Source organism: Oryctolagus cuniculus, chromosome 17, assembly GCF_964237555.1.
Source record: "Oryctolagus cuniculus chromosome 17, mOryCun1.1, whole genome shotgun sequence".
Classification (NCBI taxonomy): domain Eukaryota; kingdom Metazoa; phylum Chordata; class Mammalia; order Lagomorpha; family Leporidae; genus Oryctolagus; species Oryctolagus cuniculus.
Window position 1 is genome coordinate 44,281,250 of NC_091448.1, and position 25,317 is coordinate 44,306,566.

Below are 25,317 nucleotides of genomic sequence, written 5' to 3' on the forward strand. Positions count from 1 at the left end.
GGACATTTGCTAAGCTTGGAGAAGCAACAAAAATAAAAATAAAGCTTGCTGGGAAAGCTCCTTGTTCCCACTTAATTTTGCCATAGACTATGGAAATAGGCAAAGGCCTTTTCTTAAAATGAAAGGTTTCTTTTGTGTCTGGGGAAATGCTGCACAACTCAGTATCACCCTCCTATTGCACCATATCTCACTGGGATTGAATTAAGCCCAAGTACTGAAATCCTTTGTAAAGCACATTAGTGAATACCCAGTAACACCTGGCAGGACAGATTAAAACTAAGATGTGGATTCTTCATTAATCCACATGTTCTATTTTCTGTTGAATGAAAAAGGTTCTGGTAGAAGAAGATAAGCAAAGGCCAAACCAGTACCTTTACAGCCATAAAATTAATGTCTTCACAATAGTAAAACCACTTTCAGCTGAATAGCTGAGTAACACAGACAGCCCATTCAGGAACCTAAGAAATGTGACTTCTCCATTAATGTACAGTGACCTGGGATGAGTTCTATACCCTTTCCCTTAGATAGTCCTATCATTTACATATCAAGTGTGAAGATAAATGAAATGTTGATGGTAGACATGCTTTAGCTTTTGGAAGAGAACAAGAAATCTAAGTCATGACTAATAAGGCTATGCTTCTCTGAAGTAATGGGGATGTTGTCCAAATCATCTCAATTCTCTAAGTGGCATAAAACCTGATTTTCATTCAGCTCAGCAACTGATCCTCAAAAGCACTCTGCTGAAAGCAAAGAATTAGTGATTGGTCATGGAAACCTTGCCTTTTAAATCTGCTGTAAGCTTCCTGCTAATACAGATCCTGGGAAATAGTGGTGATGGCTCAACTAGATGGGTCCCTCCCCCCACCTGGGAGACCTCGAAAGAAGTTAAAACCATTCAGTATATTTGGATTTTACCTGACTACATTTGACCTGTTTGTCCCTTCTGTGAGAATAATCTCAAACTAATTGTGTTCACTGATCAAGAATGAACCCTTGGGGCTGCACTGTGACTTAGGTTAAGTGGTAGTGGTTTAAGCCTTGGCCCATAAGAGCACCAGTTGGAGTCTTGGTTGCTCCACTTCAGTCCAGTAAAGCCACTGTCTGCAAGCCAGTATTTAGTCTTGCATCACTTCCAAACCAGCTCCCTGCTAATGAGCCTGGGAAAGCAGAAGAAGATGGCCCTAGGGTCTCATCCACCTACCCACGTGAGAGACTCAGGTGCAGTCCCAGGCTCCTGGCTTTGGCCTGCCTCAGCCTCGGCCACTGAAGCCACCTGGAGAATGAACTAGTAGATGGAAGATCTAACTGCCTTAAAAATAAATAAAAAAAAAAAACTTAAAAAAAAAAAAAGAACCCTTAACTAGAGTCCTGCCCATATCTTGGTAAGGTTACCTTCTTATCTCTTTTCAGCTAAGCCCAAGTGTCCAGACTATGACTGAATTTGATCTAATGAGCCCTGTGTCTCCCTTCCTGGGATCTATCAGCACAAAATACAATAAAACTTTAATTTGGTTTTTCTTTTACGATTCTATCTTCTTGTTCTCCAACACCTTCTCTTGATCCAACATCTTCTCTTGATTGATAATATATATCCTGGTCTTTGGATTCCTTTTACAACCAGAGAAATAAAAACAGCAAGTCTCAAGTTGAAGATTTCAAATCATTTCAAGCCGGCCGCCGCAGCTCAATAGGCTAATCCTCCACCTAGCGGCGCCAGCACACAGGGTTCTAGTCCCAGTCAGGGCGCCGGATTCTTTCCCGGTTGCCCCTCTTCCAGGCCATCTCTCTGCTGTGGCCCGGGAGTGCAGTGGAGGATGGCCCAAGTGCTTGGGCCCTGCACCCCATGGGAGACCAGGAGAAGCACCTGGCTCCTGCCATCGGATCAGCGCGGTGCGCCGGCCGCAGTGCGCCAGCCGTGGCAGCCATTGGAGGGTGAGCAACGGCAAAAGAAGACCTTTCTCTCTCTCTCTCTCTCACTATCTACTCTGCCTGTCAAAAAAAAAAAAAAAAAAATTCATTTCAAATGGAGATTGTTAGTAAAATGGCACAGTCTTATCTTATCTATGGCACCATCTATGCCTGGATGCCATCTTAGCTGTCACACTGCACAGTAGGTTTTGGTCCTAAGCCCCATGGCCCAACCACCAGTGTCAGCTCCACCTCCACCCTAACTGGATTCACTGCTCCTACTTCCCTGCCTGTCCTCCCCACAAAGGTTTAACAGGAGCTCTTCCTGAACACCTGCTCTCTCTCCATTACTCCCCCCGCCCCCAGCTTCCCTCATCTTTCCTCTAACTCCAGTGTTCGGTTTGTTTTGTGGTGGCATTATAGAGATCATCAACATTCCTGCACAAAGTAATTAAATATATTAGAAATTCAGAGAAGGGAAAAATTCAAAGTCCTTGGCTCTGGGTATGGCTCCACTGTCAAGTCACTATCTAAGTGATTTGGATATTTGTAGGGCATTTTCCCCACCTCAGAAATGCTGAGACCAGTAAAAGCTTGCTTGTTTAATTCACTTCATGACAATTAACTAGCCCAAAAGTAAAAATATATACCTTAATACTAGAAATGATTCTTCTTTCTTTCTTTCTTTCTTTTTTTTTTTTTTTTACAGGCAGAGTGGACAGTGAGAGAGAGAGACAGAGAGAAAGGTCTTCCTTTTCCATTGGTTCACTCCCCAATGGCTGCTGCAGCTGGTGCACCGCGCTGATCCAAAGCCAGGAGCCAGGTGCTTATCCTGGTCTCCCATGCAGGTGCAGGGCCCAAGGACTTGGGCCATCCTCCACTGCACTCCAAGGCCACAGCAGAGAGCTGGACTGGAAGAGGAGCAACCGGGACAGAATCCGGTGCCCCGACCGGGACTAGAACCCGGGGTGGGGTGCCGGCACCGCAGGTGGAGGATTAGCCTCGTGACCCGAGGCGCCGGCCTAGAAATGATTCTTGAGCTAAAGAAACTCTCAACATTTTATAAGGTTTAAAAAGAGGAGAGAAAGAGCTTTATTTGAAAGGCAGAGTTACAGAGAGAGAGGAAGAGAGATTGTTTATCTGCTGGTTCGCTCTCTAAATGGCCACAATAGCCAGAGCTCCATTCAGAAGCTCCATCTGGGACTCCCATGTGTGTGCAGGGTCCTAAGGACTTTTTCTACTGCTTTCCCAGGCACAATAGAAGGGAGCTGGATAAGAAATGGTGGCACCCATATGGGATGCTAGTTTCACAAAGAATGGCACAACCCACTGAACCACAATGCCAGCCTCACCATTTTGAGTCTTATATAATTATACTCTATAACATTTAATTTTAAAGTATAATACATACTCAAACTACAAAAAAAATTCCTTTAAGCCAGGTTTAGAGTTCTTCTTTCACCATAAATACTATTTATAAAGAAATCTCTAATTAAGTAAAACTAAGATTTGGCCAAACAAAAGGACTGTTCAGTTTCATAGACTGCTAACATACAGGGGCCGGCACTGTGGCATAGCGGGTGAAGCCGTCGCCTGCAGTGCCGCCATCCCATATGGGTGCCAGTTCGAGTCCTGGCTGCTCCACTTCCAATCCAGCTCTCTGCTGTGGCCTGGGAAAGCAGTAGAAGATGGCCCAAGTTCTTGGGCCCCTGTGCCCACGTGGGAAGACCCGGAGAAAGCTCCTGGCTTCGGATCAGCACAGCTCGGGCCGTTGCTGCCATCTGGAGAGTGAACCAGCTGATGGAAGACCTCTCTTTCTCTTTGCCTCTCCTTCTCTCTCTGTGTAACTCTGCCTTTCAAATAAATAAATAAATCTTTAAAAAAGAAAAAAAAAAGAATGCTAACATACAGAACAAAGTCTGGGGAGGAAGTAAATGCCTCAATTTAAGAAACAAATGAACAATCAGAATGTCTAGTTAAAAAATGGACTGAAAGTTTATAGCAGAAGGGTAACTTTGTTTCTGAATCTAACAATCTCATAAAGCATGCAGTATCAAATACAGCTGGGGTAATGAATTCAGCAGACTCTTCCCTTTCACTGCCAGACTGAACAGCTTTGAGGATAATCTCCCTCACTCTCCCAGGGCTCAGTTGGAAGATTCATTATTTATGCCCTCAATTGTTTACTCTGTCCTATTTTTCCATCCATCCAGGCCCAAGGGCAGTGTTATCAGTGACCTGTTTCCAAAATGAATGTGTTAGCTCACTGCCCTACTAGCTACAAAACCAAAGATAATCAAACACAGTGCTATCTTAATATTGGAGAGCAACCCCACCCACCACTTGATCCAGGAGAGAAATGTGGCAAAGCTGGCCCAGGCTACCAACCACGAAATTATCTTACATGAAGTAAAATCCATACATCATTCTGCCTTTGAGTCACAGAACAGCACATGTACACATCAAAACAAAGATTCTTAAAAAGCTCTGCCCCTCACCAACAGCAAACCTGTAAACTATTGAGGCTTAACCAGATTGAGATGCAATTTGCCTAGCAACCATTCTTTAGGAAGAGTTCTGAACTCACCAGCAATCAATTCCACCTCCTTATCTGAGTAATAAACAGATTACAGACTCCACCAAGTCCTCTACTCTCAGACTCACAGCAAACAACTTCCTCAAAAGATCTGGCTTCCAAGATTCAAACCGTGGGGGAGGGGGCTGTGCTTAAATACACAAAAAATATTGTCTCCGACACAGGACTGACAAAGCTGAAAAGCTAAAAACCACCAACAGCCACATCTCCATATGAATGCACTCATTGTCTCTAAGTAAGTCTCACATAGAGAACAGCATTCCCAGGTCTTTTTTTTTGCCTCTAATATCTTCTCACCTTGGGTAAGCTTTCCCCAATTCCAAACCTTTCAAAACTCAAGCTGATTATTATGGGAATTAGGCAATGTCAAGGGTCCAATATTTTCTCTCTCTCTCTCAAGAGGATCATTTGATACTTCGGATGTGAATGGGAGATTAGGCTGGAGTCTGCCTTTAAAGAGAACATAGAGCCCTTTCTCTTAACACATTCTAAGCCGTGACTCACAGAAATAAGCAGGGTGGATTAAAAAAAAATTGCTAAAGAAAATTAAATCAGTTACTTTAACATCGGTAGCACTAGGTCTGCTCAATGTAAGAGATTAAGGGAAATCATGGATTCACATAACTGATTGCAGAGGACCAAACGTGAAGGTTTCTATGTCCCTTAAATGATCATTGATCAATGTAGATACTCCTATGATTACTTCTATACACAGCCTTCTGTCTTCTGGGAAAATTTCTTCGGGGATCCTCAATCCCCAAACTATGCAAAATATCAATTACAAAAAAAAAAAAAAGTCAAGAAAATGGAAGTATTTTTAAAAACAAAGAGCAAAGTATAACATAAATGGTCTTCAAAAAGTTTACTGAAAATGTGTATTATGAGGAAACTGTGCATGGACTTCAAAAAGTTTTTTGCATCAAAATAAACTTATGTTTTGATTTCATTTTCCCATTACTTTTTAAAATTATTCTCACATAACTTTATAAAGCTATATCAACAGCTCACCCATGGGCAGAAAAAAAAAAAAAAAAAAACTCCTAGGGTATCAAAAAGGAGCGCAATTTGTTCTTTGGTAGAAGCAAACTGAAGTACTGTGCCTTCTGGGCCAGCATTGTGGCTCAGAGGGTTAAGCTGCCACTTGCTGCAACAAAGCACCAGTTGCTCCACTTCTGATCAGCTCCCTGCTAATGGACCTGGGAAAGCAGCAGAGCCACCCAAATGGTAGACCCTGGAGACCCATTAAGAGGCTCCTGGCTTCAGACTGACCCAGTCCTGGCCACTGAGGCAATTTGGGGAGTGAACCAGCAGAGAGATCTCTCTCTCCCTCTCAATCTCTGCCTTTCAAATAAATAAATAAATCTTAAAAAAATAAAAAGTGATATGGCCTCCATGCAGGTTTTTGAATTTCACCCTCACTCTGCTGTATCTTTAAGAGACCAAAGTGAACTTCATTTTATGTACTTGCTAGATGTCAAGACTTCACTTAGTGACTTTTTACAGAGTTCATTCTCAGTAACAAGTTAGGTAAGATAACATCTGGGGGATCCTCTTTCCCTCCCAATTTAAAGATGATTCATGGAGCCTTCAGGGACAAATGGGTATTAAATTCAAACATACAAAATCCAACATAGGATTACTGTGAATCCACTAAATTTTTGCACAATTCTATTCCAAGACTACTTGAGATTTAAATACAGATAAGCAGTTTTATTTCAATAATTTCTGCAAGTTAGATGATTTCCTGTTCACATCCCTATTCTTTAAATACTTGATTTCAACCCAAATTACTCGACTAGAGATCCAATAAATCAATGCTAACAAAAATAATCCAGCGCAAACTGTAACAACTCCAGCATATCAACACTGTCTTCTAGACACCAGCTAGAACAACTTTTACTACAAATAAACTCTGAATCACTCTAATACTTACCAAAATGCTGTCCAAAAACTGATATTCATCTTTACTGGCACTGAAGCGCTTTGCTAATCAACATCACACAATTTGGTTCAAAATGCTCAGTTGAAATAAGGGTACACTGCCACCTAAACATGCAAACACATCTCCTTTGTTTCTAACATAAATTTCAGGCTTTCTACCTTCAACTGGTAACTTTTCTCTCAATTTAAAACCTATAAAGAGGTTCTTGATTTGAGCTGAAGAAGAGACTTCTGTCCTTCAGAAAGAAGGCATTTATAAATTATAGAAGCAAAGTAACTCAAAATAGGTATCATTTTAAATTGCAATGCTAAAACTACCTAAATTCATAAAGTTTAGAGAAGGGAATCTTCAAAAAAAAAAAAGAAACAAATCAAAATTCATCTGATTTTTGAGGGGAAGGGGCTTGGTTTTCGATTTTGACAACACAAACTAAGCCTTCCAAAAACCTACAAAATATAAGAAATAATACCAATGGAGAAACAGGTAAGACTTAAGTTTCAGTAACAGCAAGGCAAGTTTGCCCGCTCTAGCTAGCTACCACACAAAGCCGGTGACAATGCACTCAGGGAAGAGACTTTAGAAGAGTTAATCACTAACAACTATAAGGATCTCCTTTAACCACCATTTGACGGGGACTGCTCCCTCTTTCCAGTACAATCTCCTCCTTTTTCAGATTGTTGTTGCTGATTAAGACAGTTCCAAGGAGGAAAATCGTTAAGACAGCCTTAACGGACACGAATGCACTACAGTTCCAAAAATCCACTCCTAGCTTGATTTTTTTTTTTGTGGGTTTATTGCATTAGATGCCACACACACAAAAAGGGCTCCTCTGTGCATTTCATTATGCGACCAACATCAACACATCAGGAAAAAAAAAAAAAAGGTAAAAGAGTCCAGAATCTCCTTACCCAGCAGCAGGGGTGATGAAGGTAGGGAAAGGATGAAGGGTAGAATTAGATAATCAAAAATAAATTGATGAGATGTGAAGATCCTACTTTCCATTCTATTTCCCCTTTGCTTACAAGGTTAAGTCGTTGAAGTCGGGATTGCATTACAAAAAGCGCGCACACACACACACACACACACACACCTTGCACCCTGGAAAGGAGGTGAGGTTCGCTCCGCAGCGCTCGGTGGGGCTCCAGGCTCCGCCCCGCCCGCTTGGGGCACTTCAGCCCTGCTCGTCCCCGCCCCGGGAGAATGGATGAGAAGGGGTTTCTAGCGGTGTTGTCAGGGGGAGGGGGAGGCGGCTGCTCCGGGTGCCAGGCTCACCGAGCGCAGCACTCCACGGTGCGCCGACACCCCCTCCCCCAGCACGCTGCCGCTCGCTCCCCTCCGCCGCCGGAAGCCAGCCCCGCCCCCTCAACTCCATCCCGGCTCTGCTCGAGCCCCCTCCTGTCTGCGCAGCCAATGGCGAGCCAGGGAGCCAGCGGAACGACTCGCCAAGCAGCCAACTGGGGAGGCCCATTGGGAGGTCAGCCGCCAGGGATAGGCCAGCTACCCGTGGCCCCGGCCCCGGCGCGGCTCCTCTTTGTTAGCGCTGCCCCCAGCTCTTCATGCTCCCCCCCCCAAGCTGGAAACCAACCATCCAGCTGCTGGGCCAGGTGACGCCGCGCCCCTTCTCCAGCTCTCCCTCCCCTCTCTCTGCCTGGATATTAGGAATGACCTCCGCCCAGGTTGTACCTCAGACTTCCACAGCAATTGCCAACCAGGGGCCACCCGACAGTAAAAAAGGTGCTCTCCAGGCCTCTCCGACTCGCTCTCCTTTTCTCAGACCAATCAATTGCATTCCGTCGAAACCATGGACGGATTTAGGTTTGCATATTAGATCAGCTGCACACATCAATCATCCCTGTCGGAAACTCCTGTTTCCCGTGACACAGAAATTAAAGGATGAGGTGTACTGGGAAACTATGCGAAAAGTTGTTGAGGTGGGAAAGGGAGGTATACATCGTCATCTGCATAAAATAAACATACCAAAAAACATACAGTTGGCTCGGATCTGTTTCAGACACATCTACAATTAAACGCAAGATAACCACTCCCTTAGCAAATCTCAATACAATTAGGAAGGACACAGCTAAGTCTTGTTCAAACCAAATACCTAATATTAGAAAAAACTCTCAGCAATTGTTAAGCTGCTTCGAAATTGGTAGATGGTATCAACTCTTCAATCACTACTAACAATGTTAGGGGCATAACGCTGTTAGAATGGAATATGCTACAGATTAGTGCATTTCCTTAGGTGTAGTGCTGGAGCAGTTTACGGGACTCTTAAGAGAAACCAATAGGTAGAGAGGAAGGAAATGTCATTAATATTCTTAGAATTTTATCTATGAACTATATTGAACTGTTAAAAATTTTTAAAAAATAAGAAAAACCATTAATATTGGAGTCAGGGAGGGCAACAAGCTATTACCTAGTTGTCCAGAGTTCTTGCAGCTGCAGGATGTTAAATATCTGTATCATACTCCTCAACCCTGCTTAATATCCCAAGCACTAATATATTAAAAAAAAAAAAAAACTAGATTACTAGATTCTAAATAGGAGCTCTCTCTTATGTGGTTCTCAAAGCCATTTCATATAAAATAACCTCACCTTTCTGGAAAATGGAAAAGGAACCACATGACATATTAGTTTTAAAGCCATCTCATTTTTCCAACGTGAATTAAAAGACTGGCTTAGGCAGATTTATACAGGAACTTCAATAATATCTCTGAGGCTAGCTTTTATTAGGTTCCATAGGAAAAGATAAAAACAAAAAAAATCTTAAACTTTAGATTCTAGCAGACTGTATTACAAAGTAATCACATCTATTTTTAATTTTTTAAAAATTCATTTGAAAGGCAGAGAAAGATGGACATCTTCTGCTAGTTCACTCCCAGAATGCCAGCAACAGAAGGGGGTGGGCCAAGCCAACACCAGGAGCCAGAAACTCAAACCAGGCCCATGTCAATAGCAGGGATCCAACTTCATGCACATTAGCGTGAAGCTGGCCTCAGGAGGGGAACCAGACCTAAGTTCAAATACTCCAATTTGGGATGCAGGCCCAAGCAGTGCCTTTTATCATTAGGTCAAACACCAGCCTCTCACATAGCACTTATGAATACCGAGATAGATATATATATATATATATATATATCTCCAAGAAAATACCTGCAAGTATATATACACACCAATCTGTCAACAATGTTGCCATTAAAAGGAGGATAAGAGTTGTCAATTTTTATATTTGCCTTAATTTTATATATATATATATATTTTTTTTTTTTTTTTTTGACAGAGACAGTGAGAGAGAGAGAGAGAAAGGTCTTCCTTCCGTTGGTTCACCTCCCAAATGGCTGCCATGGCTGGAGCTATGCTGATCCAAAGCCAGGAGCCAGGTGCTTCTTCCTGGTCTCCCACTCAGGTGCAGGGGCCCAAGCACCTGGGCCATCCCCCACTGCCCTCCCGGGCCACAGCAGAGAGCTGGACTGGAAGAGGAGCAACTGGTATCCCACATGGGATACCAGCGCCGCAGGTGGAGGATTAACCAAGTGAGCCACGGTGCCAGCCCCTGCCTTACTCTTATCCCCCCCCCCCCCAAAAAATTAAGGAGCAGGCATTTGGGACAGCAATTAAGACATTCCTTAGAATGCCCAAATTCCATCTCAAGTGTAAATCCTGGATCCACTCTTCATTCCAGTTTCCTGGTAATGCATACCTTAGGAGGCAGCAGGTGATGGCTCAAGTACTTGGATCCCTGGCATCCAGCTTGGGAGGCCCAGATTTAGTTGTGTGTGTGTGTGTGTGTGTGTGTGTGTGTGTGTGTGTGTGTGTGTTTTAAGATTTATTTTTATTTGAAAGGCAGAGTTACAGAGAGGTAGAGACAGAGATCTTCCATCTGCTGATTTACTCCCTAAATGGACGCAATGACCAGGGCTGGGCCAGTCCGATGCCAGGAGCTTCTTCTGGGCCACCCCTGTGGGTGCAGGGGCCCAAGGATTTGGGCCATCCTCTGCTGCTTTCTCAGGTGCATTAACAAGGAGCTGGATCAGAAGTGTAGAAGCCCAGACTTGAACCAGCACCCATATGGGATGCCAGCGCTGCAGGCCTGGGCTTTAACCTACCATGCCACAGTGCCGGCCCCCAGATTTAGTTCTGGCTTCTGACTTCAGCCTGACCAGAAAGAAGTTGAGAGAATTTGGGGAATGAATCAGTAAATGGAAGTGCTATCTCTTTGCCTTTCAAATAAAAATAATTTTAAAAGTATATACTGCATTAATTTTGCAGTTTTTAAAATTAGCTGAGTAAAATTATAGATTCTTTATAATTTTTAAACTTTCTTTGTTGAATATGTCTTTTATAATCAGTAAAATATATTAATATATAAAACAAACATCTCTCAGAAAGAGATGGCAACACTCACCTGGACTGAAAACTAGGTAAAATCTATCTTGTCTGATTACAGTTTGTACCTCATTATTTCGTGAGCGCACTATTTTGCAAATATTCCAAATGGCATGTATAACTAGCAATAAAACAAAAAAGTGACTTTGACAATCTACACCAATTGAAATATAATTTTCAGCAGAAATGAGTAACAAATACAGTAACAAAGATCTAAAGTGAATAAGAAGCTGAACCTTAAGGCACTTTCCCAACAGATTTGCAGGCTACATGACATTTATAAAATCCAAAACCCATGACAGAGCACAGAGACTTTTTAAAAGTAATTTTATTGTTCACTAGACTTAAAGAGACAGCAGATCTGAAACAAGTGTGACTGTTAAAAACAAACAACCAAACAAAAAAAGCCAATGCCTTACACTGTTATTTCAATGTAGCAAGATATCCTTTAACAGTTGGAAGATAGGTATTTTTTCTTAAACTGGCTGCATATTGTATTTCAGACACTAGAGGGAATTATAAAATTCATTCAGTGTATCTTTGGAATTTCATTTTATTCACTCATTTACTCATATCACCCCATACTATGTTTATATATGCCAGAAACTCTACTGGACTAGAGAGACAAAAAGATGACTAAGGGCTAGTGTTGTGGCATAGTGGGTAAAGCCACCGCCTGCAATGTCAGCATCACATTTCGATGCCAGTTCACATCCCAGCTATTCCATTTCTCTCTCTTTCAATTTAATTATTTATTTATTTGAAAGGCAGACTTAAAAAGAGAATGAAGAAGAGACAGATAAAGAGGTCTTCCATCTGCTAGTTCACTCCCCAACTGGCCTCAAAGACTGGGGCTGGGCCAGGTCAAAGCCAGAAGCCAGGGGCTTCTTCCGGGCCTCCCATATGGGTGCAGTGGCATCATCCAATACTTTCCCAGGCACATCAGCAGGGATTTGGATTGGAAGTGGAGGAGCTGGGACTCAAACTGGCACCCACAGGGGATGCCATTGTTACAGGCCGTGGCTCAACCAATTGCACCACAGCGTTGATACCCCAGCAGCTCCACTTTCAATCCAGCTCCCTGTTAATGGCCTGAGGAAGTAATGGAATATGGCTGAAGTGTTTGGGTCCCTGCCACCCACATGGGAGACTCAGATGAAGCACCTAGCTCTGGCTTTGGTGTGACCCAGCCCTGGCTATTGTAGCCATCCGGGGAGTGAATCAGCCAATGGAACCTCTCTCTGTCTCTCTTTTTCTCTGTGTAACTCTGACTTTCCAATGGATAAATGAGTTTTTTGTTTTTTTAATGATAAGATACAGTCCTTGTCTTTAAGGTACTTAAATTAGGGGAAATATACAGTTCAAAAATAAATAAATAAATAAATAAAAGCAAACTAGAACAGAGCTGCAGGGGTGGGCAATGTGCCATGGCAGGTTGCAATATCTGCTTTCCATATCAGAATGCCAGTTCACATCTAAACTATTCCACTTGCAATACAGCTCCTTGCCAATGCGCCTAGGAAAGTAGTGGAAGATGGCTCAAGTGTGTGAGTGCCTGTACCTAGGTGGAAAATCTGGAAGAAGCTCCTGATTCCTGGCTTCGGCCTTGCCCAACCCCAGCCATTGTGCCCATCTGGGGAGTGAACCAGTGGATGGAAGATTCTCTCTCTCTCTTCCTTTCTGTTTAACTCTTACAAATAAATAAATCTTTAAAAACAAAAAAGATCTCTTTGTCTCTGTCCCTTCCCTTCTCTGCCTTTCAAATAAATATATCTATCTATCCATTGATCAATAACAGAATGTATAAGAGAGCCAAAACCCAGGGAGACTGCAGGCTGGGAGCAGGACATAAGGAGAAATATTTTTGGTAGATAGAGGAAAACATGTATCCACATAATAATTCACTGTAAACAGTCTATCCAAACTGGCTTATTCTATTAACAATCTTCCTTGCCTTGATCTAAATTCAAAGAAAGTATATGTAGGTGGTATCTTTAAACTGTTATCTACAGAACATACAGGCATTATTTGTTGAGGAAGAATTGCTAAAATAACTACTTGGCTAGATTTCAAAATCAACTATAAAAGTTTTAAAGGTACAAAAGTAGCAAATACAAAGGAAGTTAAGACTGCTCAAACAGCAAAAAATTCTCATTTGAAATCAGGATGAATTACACTAGATTCCACTGAAGAGTGGGAAATCAGTAAGTAGAATTCCTAAATACACTGTCTTATACAAATTAAGTTTCCCAAGTTAGGAAATGGAGTACTCTGATAGGTTTCACTTATATCTTTGAAAAACCTCTGTTCAGAGTCATCTTGGTTGGCAAATCATTTCCATACCTAAATAAGAGTCTGCAGAAAAGCCTTTAATCAATAATGATAAACCAGAATTAAAGCTCAAAGTCACCATAAGGGCACCAAAGGAAAACACATGGGTGATATATTTTCCCTTAATTCTCATAATGACTGCTGTGTCTTTGCTATGGTTTGGGATGTTGGTTGAGTGTCTTAAGGTAGAGAGACAGGGTAAGTGTTAATTTCTCATACTGATGGGGTAGCACATGGCAGAAAAAGTAAAAAAGCCAACATCCTGAACAAATTTCACACACATAGACAAAAATGAGAAAGCAAACTTGTGAATCAAGCATGATTTGGCATCTTTAAATGCAGAGCCAATTCTCTTCCAGTGCCAAAGCCAATGGCTTCTCCTGTAGATAAAATGGCACGGTTCCTGAAAAAGCCCTGGACGCTGTTTCCCCACAATTCTATAATCTGTCAGAAGACAGAAAACAAAAAAAGGCTGTGCCAGCCAGAAAAGCAAATTATAACCAACACAGAGCCAACACTTTATTTCAGACAGAAGGAGCTTTTCTATGCATCTCTGGAAGGGGAGAGACAAAAGCTTACCCTTGCTCAAACAACCAAGGAAACAATTTACAATTTAACCAAACACCATCTTGGATTAGCATTTAAGGCAACAGCCTGCCTTCTTACTTGTATTTCATAGCCTTAAAGAATATTTGCAACATTTATGAAAAACAACAGATGACCACTGTTTATAAGTCAATGAGAAAAACAGAGTCAAAGGGGAAGATCATATAAGCACATGAACCAGTAAGTTACAGAAGAAATGTATATGGTCAAAAATTACATATACTGTATTCCATAGTGATGAAAAGCCTTTTTCCATACAGTCGTAAAGGCATTCTAACATGACAGTACTGCCAAAATGCAAGCTTCCAGAGAAACACCTTGGCTAGTCTGAATTTAAAAAAACGAAGACAAAATAAAATTAAGGATGCCTCACATTATACAATCCTAGAATTATTTAGGATAGAAGCTTTGTGAAATACTCTGGGAAGTACTATTAAACAGAACGGGTACAAGCAAAGTACAAATCAAATTTAAAGAAACTAAAACCAAAATATAAAGGATGGGCATTTGGCTTGATGTTAAGATGTACTTGGGACACTGCATTCCATATCAGAGTGCCTGGGTTTGGGTACTAGCTCCAAACACAATTCTAGTTTCCGACTAAAGTGCATTTCCTGGGTTGTAGGAGGTGATGGTTCAAGTAGCTGGGTCCCTGCCACAGAAATAGAGGGAAAAAAGCCTTTTAAGAATGTAAGTTTGAGGCCGGTGCTGTAGCACAGTAGATAAAGCTGCCGCCTGGGATGCCAGCATCACATATGGGTGCCGGTTCATTTCCCAGATGATCCACTTCTGATCCAGCTCCATACTAATGGCTGGAAAAAGCAGCAGAAAATGGCCCAACTTCCACGCCACTCACATGGAAGACTCAGATGAAGTTCGTGGCTTCAGCCTGCTCGGCGCTCCCTGTTGCAGCCATCTGGGGAGTGAACCAGAGGGTGGAAGCTCTCTTTTTCTTTCTATATCTCACTCTGTAATTCAGACTTTCAAACAAAATAAACAGATTATTTTTTAAAAGATTTACTTTATTTATTTGAAAGAGTTACAGAAGGAGGTAGAGCCAGAGTTATTCCATCTGCTGGTTCACTCCCCAGGTGACTGCAACAGCCAGAGCTGAGATGGTCTGGAGCCAGGAGCCAGGAACTTCTTTAGGGTCTCCCACACAGGTGCAGGGGCCCAAGTACCTGGGTCATCTTCTACTGCTTTCTCAGGCCATAGAAGAGAGCTGGATCAAAAGTGGAGCAGCCAGGACTCAAACCAGTGCCCATATGGGATGCTGACACTGCTGGCTGGGGCTTTAATCTGCTGTGCCACAGCCCGCCCCCACAGATTCTTTTAAAAAAAAAAAAAAAAAAAAAAAAAAAAGTAAGCTTTGGGGCAGGCATCTCTGGCACAGGGGTTAAGACACAATTTGGGAGTGGGGGCAGTAGAAGATGGCCCAAGTATTTGGGCCTCAGCTACCCATGTGGGAATCCACATTAGAGTTCCTGATTCCTGGCTTAGGCTTGACCCAGACCTGTATGTTGCATCCATTTGTGGAATGAACCAGTAGATGGAAGATCTGGCTCTCCTCTGTGTGGCTCTCAAATAAATAAATATTGAAGGGGAAAAAAAAAGATACAGCTGGGGACACCTTCATCCCATATCAGACTGCTTGTGTTCAAGTCTCAGCTAGACTTTTTTTAAGGTTTATTTATTTATTTGAACGGCACAGTTATACAGAGGCAGAGAAAGAGAGAGGTCTTCCTTCCACTGGTTCACTCCCCAGATGGCCACAACACCCAGAGCTGTGTCAATCCAAAGCCAGGAGCCAGGAGCTTCTTCCAGGTCTCCCATGCGGGTGCAGGGGCCCAAGGACTTGAGCCATCTTCTACTGCTTTCCCAGGCCCTAGCAGAGAGCTGGATCAGAAGTGGATTAACTGGAACCCAAACTGGTACCCCTATGGGATACCAGCACTGCAGGCAGCAACTTTTACCTGCTACATCACAGCACCCGCCTCAGCTACACTCTTAATTCCAGCTTCCTAATAATGGGCACCCTGGGAGGCAGCAGATGATGGCTCAAATTCTTGGCTCCCTGTCACCCACAAGGGAGACCCCAGATTGAGTTCCCATCTCTCAGCTTTGGTTAAGCCCCGTCCTATTGCAGACATTTGGGGAGTGAATAAACCAACAGATGGAGATCTCTTTCATCAGTCTTTCCGCTTCTAAAAAAAAGAAATGAAAAAAAGAAAAGAAAAGAAAGAAGCAAGGAAGAGAGGAAGGGAAGGAGAGAGAGAAAATAAACTTACTCAAATGTATTTGCTGTGGAAACCCCTTTTTCAGTCACCAAATATAAAACAAAAGCAAATAATGGTGTGGTACAGCAAAAGCAAGTAGTTTTCCCATCAAAAAGGAAAAGAAAACTAAGCCTTGTACTTGTCCTTGATAAAAAAGAGGTAATGGATTCTGGAAGAACTCAAATTCCAGAAAAATGATTTAATTCCAACCTAAGTAAAGCTATTATCTTCATGTCACTTTGTTCTAAAATTAGCAATACACAGATCCCTGCTCTGAAAACAATACACAAGATCCCAACTGAATTGTCAGCAAAGTTCTGAGCACACCAACAGACTATCACTCAACTACTTCAGTTTTCCCTCATCAGTTTTAGATCACATCCTACTTTTTCTTTATTGTGCATGTCACTTCAGAGGCTGAGAAAAATTCAGTTGAACAGATTCAAAATTTCAAGAGTTTTTAACTACATTATAGGTAATCATGCCACTGACTATATTTAGACTCAAGTGTGAAAGAAAGAGTGTTAGTTGTGCCTAAAATGTCACAATGTCCCTCTTCAAAGCCAAACTGAAACCATCACCTAGCCCTGCATTAAACTGTCTCTATGGTGTTGCCTACAATAAATTAAAATGCTTTTTTCAATGTTTTTGTGAGTGGTTCTATTGATCAGCTGTGATGCTTTAATTATAAATAAATCACTCCAGTCCTTTAAACATTCAGCATTCTAAAGTCAAAAAGATAAAACTCCTGTAATATGAATCCTCTAAAAGATCTTTAGGGATAAATCTCTCTTCAATAAAAAGTTATTTCATGATGATTCCATAATATTTGCTTTCCAGAAATCATGGTAGCAATATCTTTTCCTAAATGTGAAGCTATTTTTCCCTTAAATAGTATTCACAAAAATATATCACCTTTCTCAAAAGGAACTTAAGGCCTCTAACAGACAGCTTGTTGTTAATTTTCACAACATCCCAATAAAGAACTATTATTTAGCATCTGTATCACACTTTAACTGGAAAAAGTGTTTTACAATTATTTTCATTAGTAGTCATACCTCACAACCACCCACTGAGCTAAACTGGTCCTGTTATCTTCATCTGACAGCTGAGAAATCTGATGCACCACAAGGCCAAGGTCAAGCCAGTCTGCTTTTCCAAGGCCAGAGACCCAACCCTTAACACCACCACCATTCTCTCTTTAGTTACTTGTATTGCTCATAATATCAGTTAAAGCAGATGTTTAGAGAACAGGATCCACTTAAAATAATGGTATAAAAACATTAAAAGATGACAACATTACAAGAAAAATATATAATCAATGATATGGTTTGAACAAGATTTGACTCCTGACCCGGACTGAGTTCTGGACTCTTGGATGCAGCCTGGCTCAGTCCTGGCTGAAGTAAGCATTTGGGAGTGAATCAGCAGATGAAAGATAATTTCTTTTCCTCTTTCTCCTCTCTCTATCACTATGCCTTTCATGTAGATGGAAATAAACTGTTTTAAAAAGTGAAGGAGATGGGGCTGGTGCTGTGACACAGTAGGTTAACATTTTGCCTGTGGCACTGGCATCCCATATGGGCGCTGGTTCTAGTCCCAGCTGCTCCTCTTCTGATCCAGCTACCTGCTGTGGCCTGGGAAAGCAGTAGAAGATGGCCTAAGTCCTTGGGCCCCTGCACACAAGTGGGAGACCCAGAAGAAGCTCCTGCCTTTGTATCAGCCCAGCTCCAGCCATAGCAGCCATTTGGGGAAGTGAATCAGCAGATGGAATACTTTCTCTCTCTCTCTCTCTCTGCCACTGCCTCTCTGTAACTCTGCCTTTCGAATAAATAAATATTAAAAAAAAAAAAGTGAAGGAGAAATAAACACTAAATAAAAAATATATTTGGTTCCCAAATTCATGCAGATATTTTAAACCCTAAAGCCATAAGTTAATGATACAAAAAGGGTGGAAACAGAATCTATAGCATGTAGGAGGTGGGCCCAGTGGATGTCTTTAGGTCATCTGAGCATCCCCACAAAAGCTAAGTCTGAAGACAGAGTTGGTTATAAAGTGGAGTCTGGCTTCACGTTGCTTCCTGGCTCACCATGTGACTTTCTCTGCTCAAGGTCCACAGTCTGCCATTGCCACCCTTATCAGCGGCAAAATAAATGGGATCACAAGATCTTGGACTTGAACCTTCACAACCTTGAGCAAAATAAGCCTTTCCAGGGGCCAGCACTGTAACACAGTGGGTAAAGCCGCTACTGTGTCACCAGCATCCAATATGGGCACCAGTTTGAGTGCCAGCTAATCCACTTTTTTTTTTTTTTTTTTTTTTTTTTAAGATTTTACTTGAAAGTCAGATACAGATGGCAGCAATGGTTGGAGTTGCACCGATCCGAAGCCAGGAGCCAGGTCTCCCACACGGGTGCAGGGGCCCAAGAACTTGGGCCATCTTCTGCTGCTTTCCAACACACATTAGCAGGGAGCAGCCTGGACTTGAATAGGTGCCCATATGGGGTGCCAGCATTGCAGACAGCAGCTTTACCCACTATACTGACCCCTAGTTACTTGGCTTCTATAACATTAGTTTTTGGGTTTTCCATCTGCCTCACTGGCTGTTCTTTGTTGCTGAGAACTCTCCTCTCTAGATACAAACCATCCCTAGATGACCTCATAAATAAATTCCACAACTTCAAATTCCATCTATATTTGATGACTTTCAAGTCCACAATTCCAACTCAGACTTTGCCCAGGATGCAAGCCTTTTCTACCCAACCACCTATCTTGTATCTCCGTTTCAATAATCTCAAGATTGGCACAACCAAAACAGAATTCTTGATAAATATGTTCTACCATTCCAAACCCTCTCAATAATTCGTTCATTTAGCTTACTTGCTGTAGCCGGTAATTCTGGAAGTTATCCATGATTCTTCTTTGCCTCACTTCCCCCTTCTGTGACAATACCTAAGCAAGCTTTGTCAACTTCATTAAAAGACACCAAATCTGTTTTCAACTCTCCACAGCCCTTTTACCATCACCCCAGTACAAGTTATCAAATCAACTTTCATCTGAATTATTCCAATAGTCCTAAAACTAGTCTTCTTGTCTCCAGTCTTGACCTTTCCCCCACAATTCATTTTCTTTCCTTTTTTTTATTTGACAGATAGAGTTAGACAGTGAGAGAAAGAGACACAGAGAGAAAGGTCTTCCTTCTGTTGGTTCACCCCCAAATTGCCGCTATGGCTGGAGCTATGCCGATCCCAAGCCAAGAGCCAGGTGCTTCCTCCTGGTCTCCCATGTGAGTGCAGGGGCCCAAGCACTTGGGCCATCCTCCACTGCCTTCCTGGGCCACAGCAGAGAGCTGGACTGGAAGAGGAGCAACCAGGACTAGAGGCCGGCACCACAGGTGGAGGATTAACCAAGTGAGCCATGGCGCCGGCCCCTGCCCGCAATTCATTTTCACATAGCTCCAATGCCAATTCCAGTTTCCTGCTAATGCACACCCTGGGAGGCACTAGGTAATGGCTCAAGTACCTGGTTCCCTGCCACCCAAATGAGAGACTCAGATTGAGTTCCAGGCTCCTGGCTTTGATCCGGTCCAGCACCAGCCATTGCAGGCATTAAGGCATGAATCAGCAGATGGAAAATGTCTATTTTTCCCTCCCTCTCTCTGTCTCTCCCCCCACTCATTCCTGCCTTTCAAATAAAATAAAAAATGAATAAATATTTTCTTAAAACAAGAAATGAAAATTATTCAATCCAAGACATTGGCCATATTGTTGTAATTCCAAAGGCAGATTTAGGAGATCTTGAAGGTTAAGAAAGTGGGGGAGCCAAAGTTATGGCACAGTAAGTAAAGCCACTGCCTGCAATGCAGGCATCCCCTATGGGTACCAGTTCATGTCTCAGTTTTTCCACTTGCAGTCCAGCTCCCTTCTAATGTCCTGGGAGAAGTAGCAGAGGATGGCCCAAGTTTTGGGTCTTTGCCACCAATGTAGGAGATTCGCATGAAGCTCCTGGCTCCAATCTAGCCTAGCGCTGGCCATTGCAGCCATCTGGGGTGTGAACCAGACAAAATAATTCCCTGCAACTCTTTCAAATAAATAAATAATTCTTTAAAAAACAAAACAAAACAAAAGGACCTGAGGATCACAGATAAGGCTAAGGGAGAATAAGGAATCAAAGTCAAATCCAAATTTTTGATTTAGGCAACTGTGTAGTTATTGATGCCATTCAATAAGGAAATTTAGAAGGTTTATATTCTGTGGGGAAGAGAATGACTTCTGAAGTATATAAGGAATGTCCACGTATGTTCTGGAGGAAGAGAGATCTGAGCTACATAAAGTGAAATGGGGGAAGTATGTATGTGTAGCAAACTATATCACTTGCAAATTTTTAAAAGCTTTTGATGCTAAGGTAAAGAAGGAAGCTCCTGCCCCTCACAAAACCAAAACCAAAGGGCTGGCACTATGACATATTTAGTAAAGCCATTGTCTGCCTGCAGTAACAGCATCCCACATGGGCGCTGGTTTGAGTCCTGGCTGCTCCATTTCTGATCCAGCTCTCTGCTATGGCCTGGGAAAGCAGTAAAAGATGGTCCAAGTGCTTGAGCTCCTGCATCAGCGTGGGAAACCCAAAAGAAGCTAACAGATTCTGGCTCCTGACTCCGGACTGGCCCAGCTCTGGCCGTTGCGGCCATCTGGGGAGTGAACCAGTGGATGGAAGACTTCTCTCTCTCTCTCTCTCTCTCTCTCTCTCTCTGCCTCTCTGTAACTCTGCCTTTCAAATAAATACATAAATCTTAAAAAAAAAAAAACAAGGCAAAGATTTTGAAGGCCAAGAAAGTGGTACTGAAAGGCATCTACAGGGCCGGCACCGCAGCTCAATAGGCTAATCCTCTGCCTAGTGGTGCCTGCACCCCGGGTTCTAGTTCCAGTCGGGGCGCTGGATTCTATCCCGGTTGCCCCTCTTCCAGGCCAGCTCTCTGCTGTGGCCCAGAAGTGCAGTGGAGGATGGCCCAAGTGCTTGGGCCCCGCACCCCATGGAGACCAGGAGAAGCACCTGGCTCCTGGCTTCAGATCAGGGCAGCACGGTGTGCCGGCCGCAGCGCACCAGCTGCAGGGGCCATTGGAGGCTCAACCAACGGTAAAGGAAGACCTTTCTCTCTCTCTGTCCACTCTGCCTGTCAAAAAAAAAAAAAAAGAGAGAGAGAGAAAGGCATCCATAGCCTCCCCCTCCCCCAACACACACACACAACCAAACCAAAAACAATTCACACCTCATTCACCTTCTGGCATCCCAAGACACTGTGGCTCCACAGAGAGCCTAAATATCCTCAGAGTATCCTCGGGAGTGAGACAGAGAAAACAACACACTTATGCTCATTTTACAGCCAAGGCCAATGATCACCAGGTCAATCAGGCAGTGGAGAAACTCTGACAAGAGGAGACTAAGATAAACATCCTGATCCGGTCTAATGGAGAGAAGACATATTTTTCATTGACTCTTGATTATGATGCTTTGGATACTGCCAACTAAATTGAGATCACTGGCTAATTTTATATATGTACACTTTTTTTTATTTTCACCATGAAAGGAGAAGGAGGAGGTAGCTAGAAACAAAATCCTTGCGAACAGCAACATTTAGGGACTGCTGAGAGAAAAGAGACTAAGACTACATAGGAAACAAAGGAATAGGAGCTCAGAGAAAAATCAGGAGTGTACAGTATAAGAGTTTAAAAAGGCAGAGAGGTAAAATAAGCTAAGGACTGAAAACTATCATTTGAGTTTGACAATTAGGTCACTGAACACAGCAATTTTAGTGGAGTGGTGAGGACAAAACAAAATTACAGTAATTGAAGAAAAACTGGCTGTGACAAAGTGAAAAGAGCACAGAAAGATACTTTTATAAACAGAAGAGAAAAGTAGCAGTACTTGGAGGCAGAGTGAGACTAGAGAGTTGGGGGAAAGAAATCTTGGACAGGAGATTCAGATAAAAAGAGAACGACATACACACACAGTTATGTAACAAAATGAAGGAAGGATTCATAGTAAAGAAAAGTTAGTTATAAGTATGGATACAGTAAACTACAGGTATGGAAGAAGTAAAGATAATCTTCAAATGATAGGCTGCTGCTGCTTTTTTTTTTTTTTTCGACAAGCAGTGTGACAGAGGGAGACACAGAGAGAGATGGGGGTGGGGCACAATAGTTCTTCCATCCGCTAGTGTACTTCCCAAATGGCTGCAAGGGCCAGGACTGGACCAGGCTAAACTGGGGTTCCAATATGGAATGCTGGCATTGCAGGCAGCAGTTGAACCTAATATGCCATGATGCCAGCAACTATTTGATAACTTTTGAGAGAAAGATTGAGGAAGAATAATATTATTATTATTATTTTTTGACAGGCAGAGTGGACAGTGAGAGACACAGAGAGAAAGGTCTTCCTTTTTTCCGTTGGTTCACCCCTCAACGGCTACTGCGGCCAGCGTGCTGCGGCCAGTGCACCACGTGGATCCAAAGCCAGGAGCCAGGTGCTTCTCCTGGTCTCCCATGCAGGTGCAGGGCCCAAAGACTTGGGCCATCCTCCACTGCCCTCCCGGGCCACAGCAGAGAGCTGGACTGGAAGAGCAGCAACCAGGACAGAATCTGGCGACCCGACCAGGACTAGAACCTGGGGTGCCAGAGCTACAGGCAGAGGATTAGCCTATTGAGCCACAGCACTGGCCAAGAATAACATTAGAAGACTAGAAAGAGATTAGGTGGCACTGCCTGCAATGACAGCGTCCCATATAGGCCTGGTTTAAGTCCTGGCTGCTCCACTTCCAATCCAGCTCCCTGTTAATGTGCCTGGGGAAGCAGCAGATATGGCCAAGTGCCTGAGCCCCTGTACCCACGTGAGAGACCTAGAAGTTTCTGGCTCCTGGTTTTAGCCTGACACAGCCCCAGCCCCAGCCAATGTGGCCATTTTGGAGAAAGAAAAAGCAGATGAAAGATTCCTCTCTCTCTCTCTCTCTCCCTCTCTGTATCTCTGATTTTCAAATAAAATATATAAATATATAAATCTTTTTAAAAAAGAAAGAAAAAGAAAATAAATTTGAGATCTTACGGAAAAGCTGAATGGTTGTAGAAAAATAAGAGCAAAACAGAGAACAATCCAGAAAGACTAGCAAATAGTTTAAATTGCCTCTCAGAAGAAACAAGTAGAGAGAGAAAAGGCTGGATGCCAGACAAGAGGGAAATTCTGTTAATCAATATTGGACCTACTCCAGTTGCCTAAAAATCACAGCCAAGTTCCCCAATCTCTTCCCAAAACCAAAAATCTACACTCACCTGGGAGCCAAAACATGTAACTTCAAAATATTTAAGGAGGTTTCCAGTCCTAACACTCTATATGTCCATTAAATGATGCCTGGGAGAACTGAGATGGATGGCATACAAACGAATCTCAGTCCTGAAAACTTTTTCATGCACTGAAGTGGAGGAAATGTCTTAGGGTACAGAACAGTGCCCTAGGATAGGAATTAGAGACTAGGGTAAAGAAACTTACTTGTATCATATTTGGCAACATGCAAACCTAGCAAATAATAGAGAATTGGCAAGAGTAGATTTAACCTAATGGTGTGCTAAAGAAACCCATATCCCACACTGAAGTGCCGGGGTTCAGTTTCTAGCTTTAGTTCCTAATACTAGTTTCCTGCTAGTGCAGACCCTGGGAGGCAGGAGTGATGGGTTTGTGCTACCCATAGAGAGATTTGGACTGGGTTCCCAGCTCATTAGTTCTTAGGGTTCTGGACTAGTATCAGCCGAGCCCAGACCAATGTTGGCTTTTTGGGAGGAAGCCCGCACATAGGTGCTATCTGTTTCTCTGTCTCTGTGCCTCTCAAACAAACAAAATAATTTAAAATAAAAGATAAATAGTAGACATGAAAACTATGATGTATGTATACTGTTTCAGTCAAAAAATGAGATAACTGGGGAAATGTGAAAACTAATTGAATCTCTGATATTAAGAAATGTTTGCTGGTGTCAGTGCTGTGGCATAGTGGGTAAAGCTGCTGCCTGCAGTGTCAGCATCCCATATGGGGGCCGGTCCCAGCTGCTCCACTTCCAATCCGGCTCTCTGCTATGGCCTGGGAAAGCAGTGGAAGATGGCCCAAATCCTTGGGCCCCTGCACTCGCATGGGAGACCCAGAAGAAGCTCCTGGCTTCTGGCTTCAGATCGGCACAGGTCCGGCCATTTAGTGATCTAGGGAGTGAACCAGCTGATGGAAGACCTCTCACTCCCCTCTCCCTTTCTCTCTAACTCTGCCTTTCAAATAAAATAAGTATTTTTTGAAAGAAATGTTTGTTAACTCTTTGAGTTTATTTTCAGTCTTATCTTTTAGAAATACATACTAAAATATTTATTCATGAAATTATATGATGTCTGGGATTTGATTCAAAAAATTTAGAATAGGTTAGTGGGCCAAGGATACTTAAATAAAACATGATTGGCATGAGTTCCAACAATTATTGTAGTAGAATGATAGGTGTTCATTATATAGTCTTATCTACTTTTACATACATTTGAAAGTTTCCATAATAAAGAGTTAAAAAATTTTTTAAAGATTTATTTATTTGAAAGAGTTACACAAAGAGAGAAGGAGAAGCAGAGAGAGAGGTCTTCCATCTGCTGGTTTCCTCCCCAAAAGAGAGATGCAACAGCTGGAGCTGTGCCAATCCAAAGCCAGGAGCTAGGAGCTTCCTCCCGGTCCCCCACGTGGGTGCAGGGGCCCAAGGACTTGGGCCATCTTCTACTGCTTTCCCATGCCACAGCAGAGAGCTGGATCGAAGTGGAGCAGCTAGGACTTGAACCAGCTCCCAAATGGGATGCTGGCACTGCAGGTGGTAGCTTTGTACCCGCTAAGCCACAGCACCAGCCCCAAGTGTTAAATTTTTTTAATCTATGGTTTTCTTCTTTTTTTTTTTAAACATTAAATCCTCATGGAATTGGGACTAAATGAAAACTATGGGGAATTCAGCCTTCACCCAAGACAAGAACTAGGGATATTTATGTTTCCTGATATTTGGCTTTCCACTCAAAGCCAGACATTGTTTAATATCAATATTAAAAATGCTTAGCAGGCCGGCGCCGCGGCTCACTAGGCTAATCCTCCGCCTAGCGGCGCCGGCACACCAGGTTCTAGTCCCGGTCGGGGCGCTGGATTCTGTCCCGGTTGCCCCTCTTCCAGGCCAGCCCTCTGCTGTGGCCCGGGAGTGCAGTGGAGGATGGCCCAGGT

At 42.8% G+C, this 25,317-nt stretch overlaps 1 protein-coding gene across 4 annotated transcripts in view; it reads right to left on the bottom strand.

Annotated features, from left to right (window-relative positions):
• Positions 1-25,317, bottom strand: part of FAM222B (family with sequence similarity 222 member B) — an 87,095-nt gene that overhangs the window by 36,544 nt on the left and 25,234 nt on the right. Inside the window, exon 1 of one of the 4 annotated variants that reach the window (XM_051825414.2) lies at positions 7,537-7,786. The exons of 2 other annotated variants lie outside the window; for them this stretch is intronic. The gene's annotated coding sequence lies outside the window, so the exon portion shown is untranslated. Of the gene's footprint in view, positions 1-7,354; positions 7,467-7,536; positions 7,787-25,317 lie in introns of those variants that run through there. One more of the 4 variants, XM_017348949.3, reaches the window with a different exon arrangement.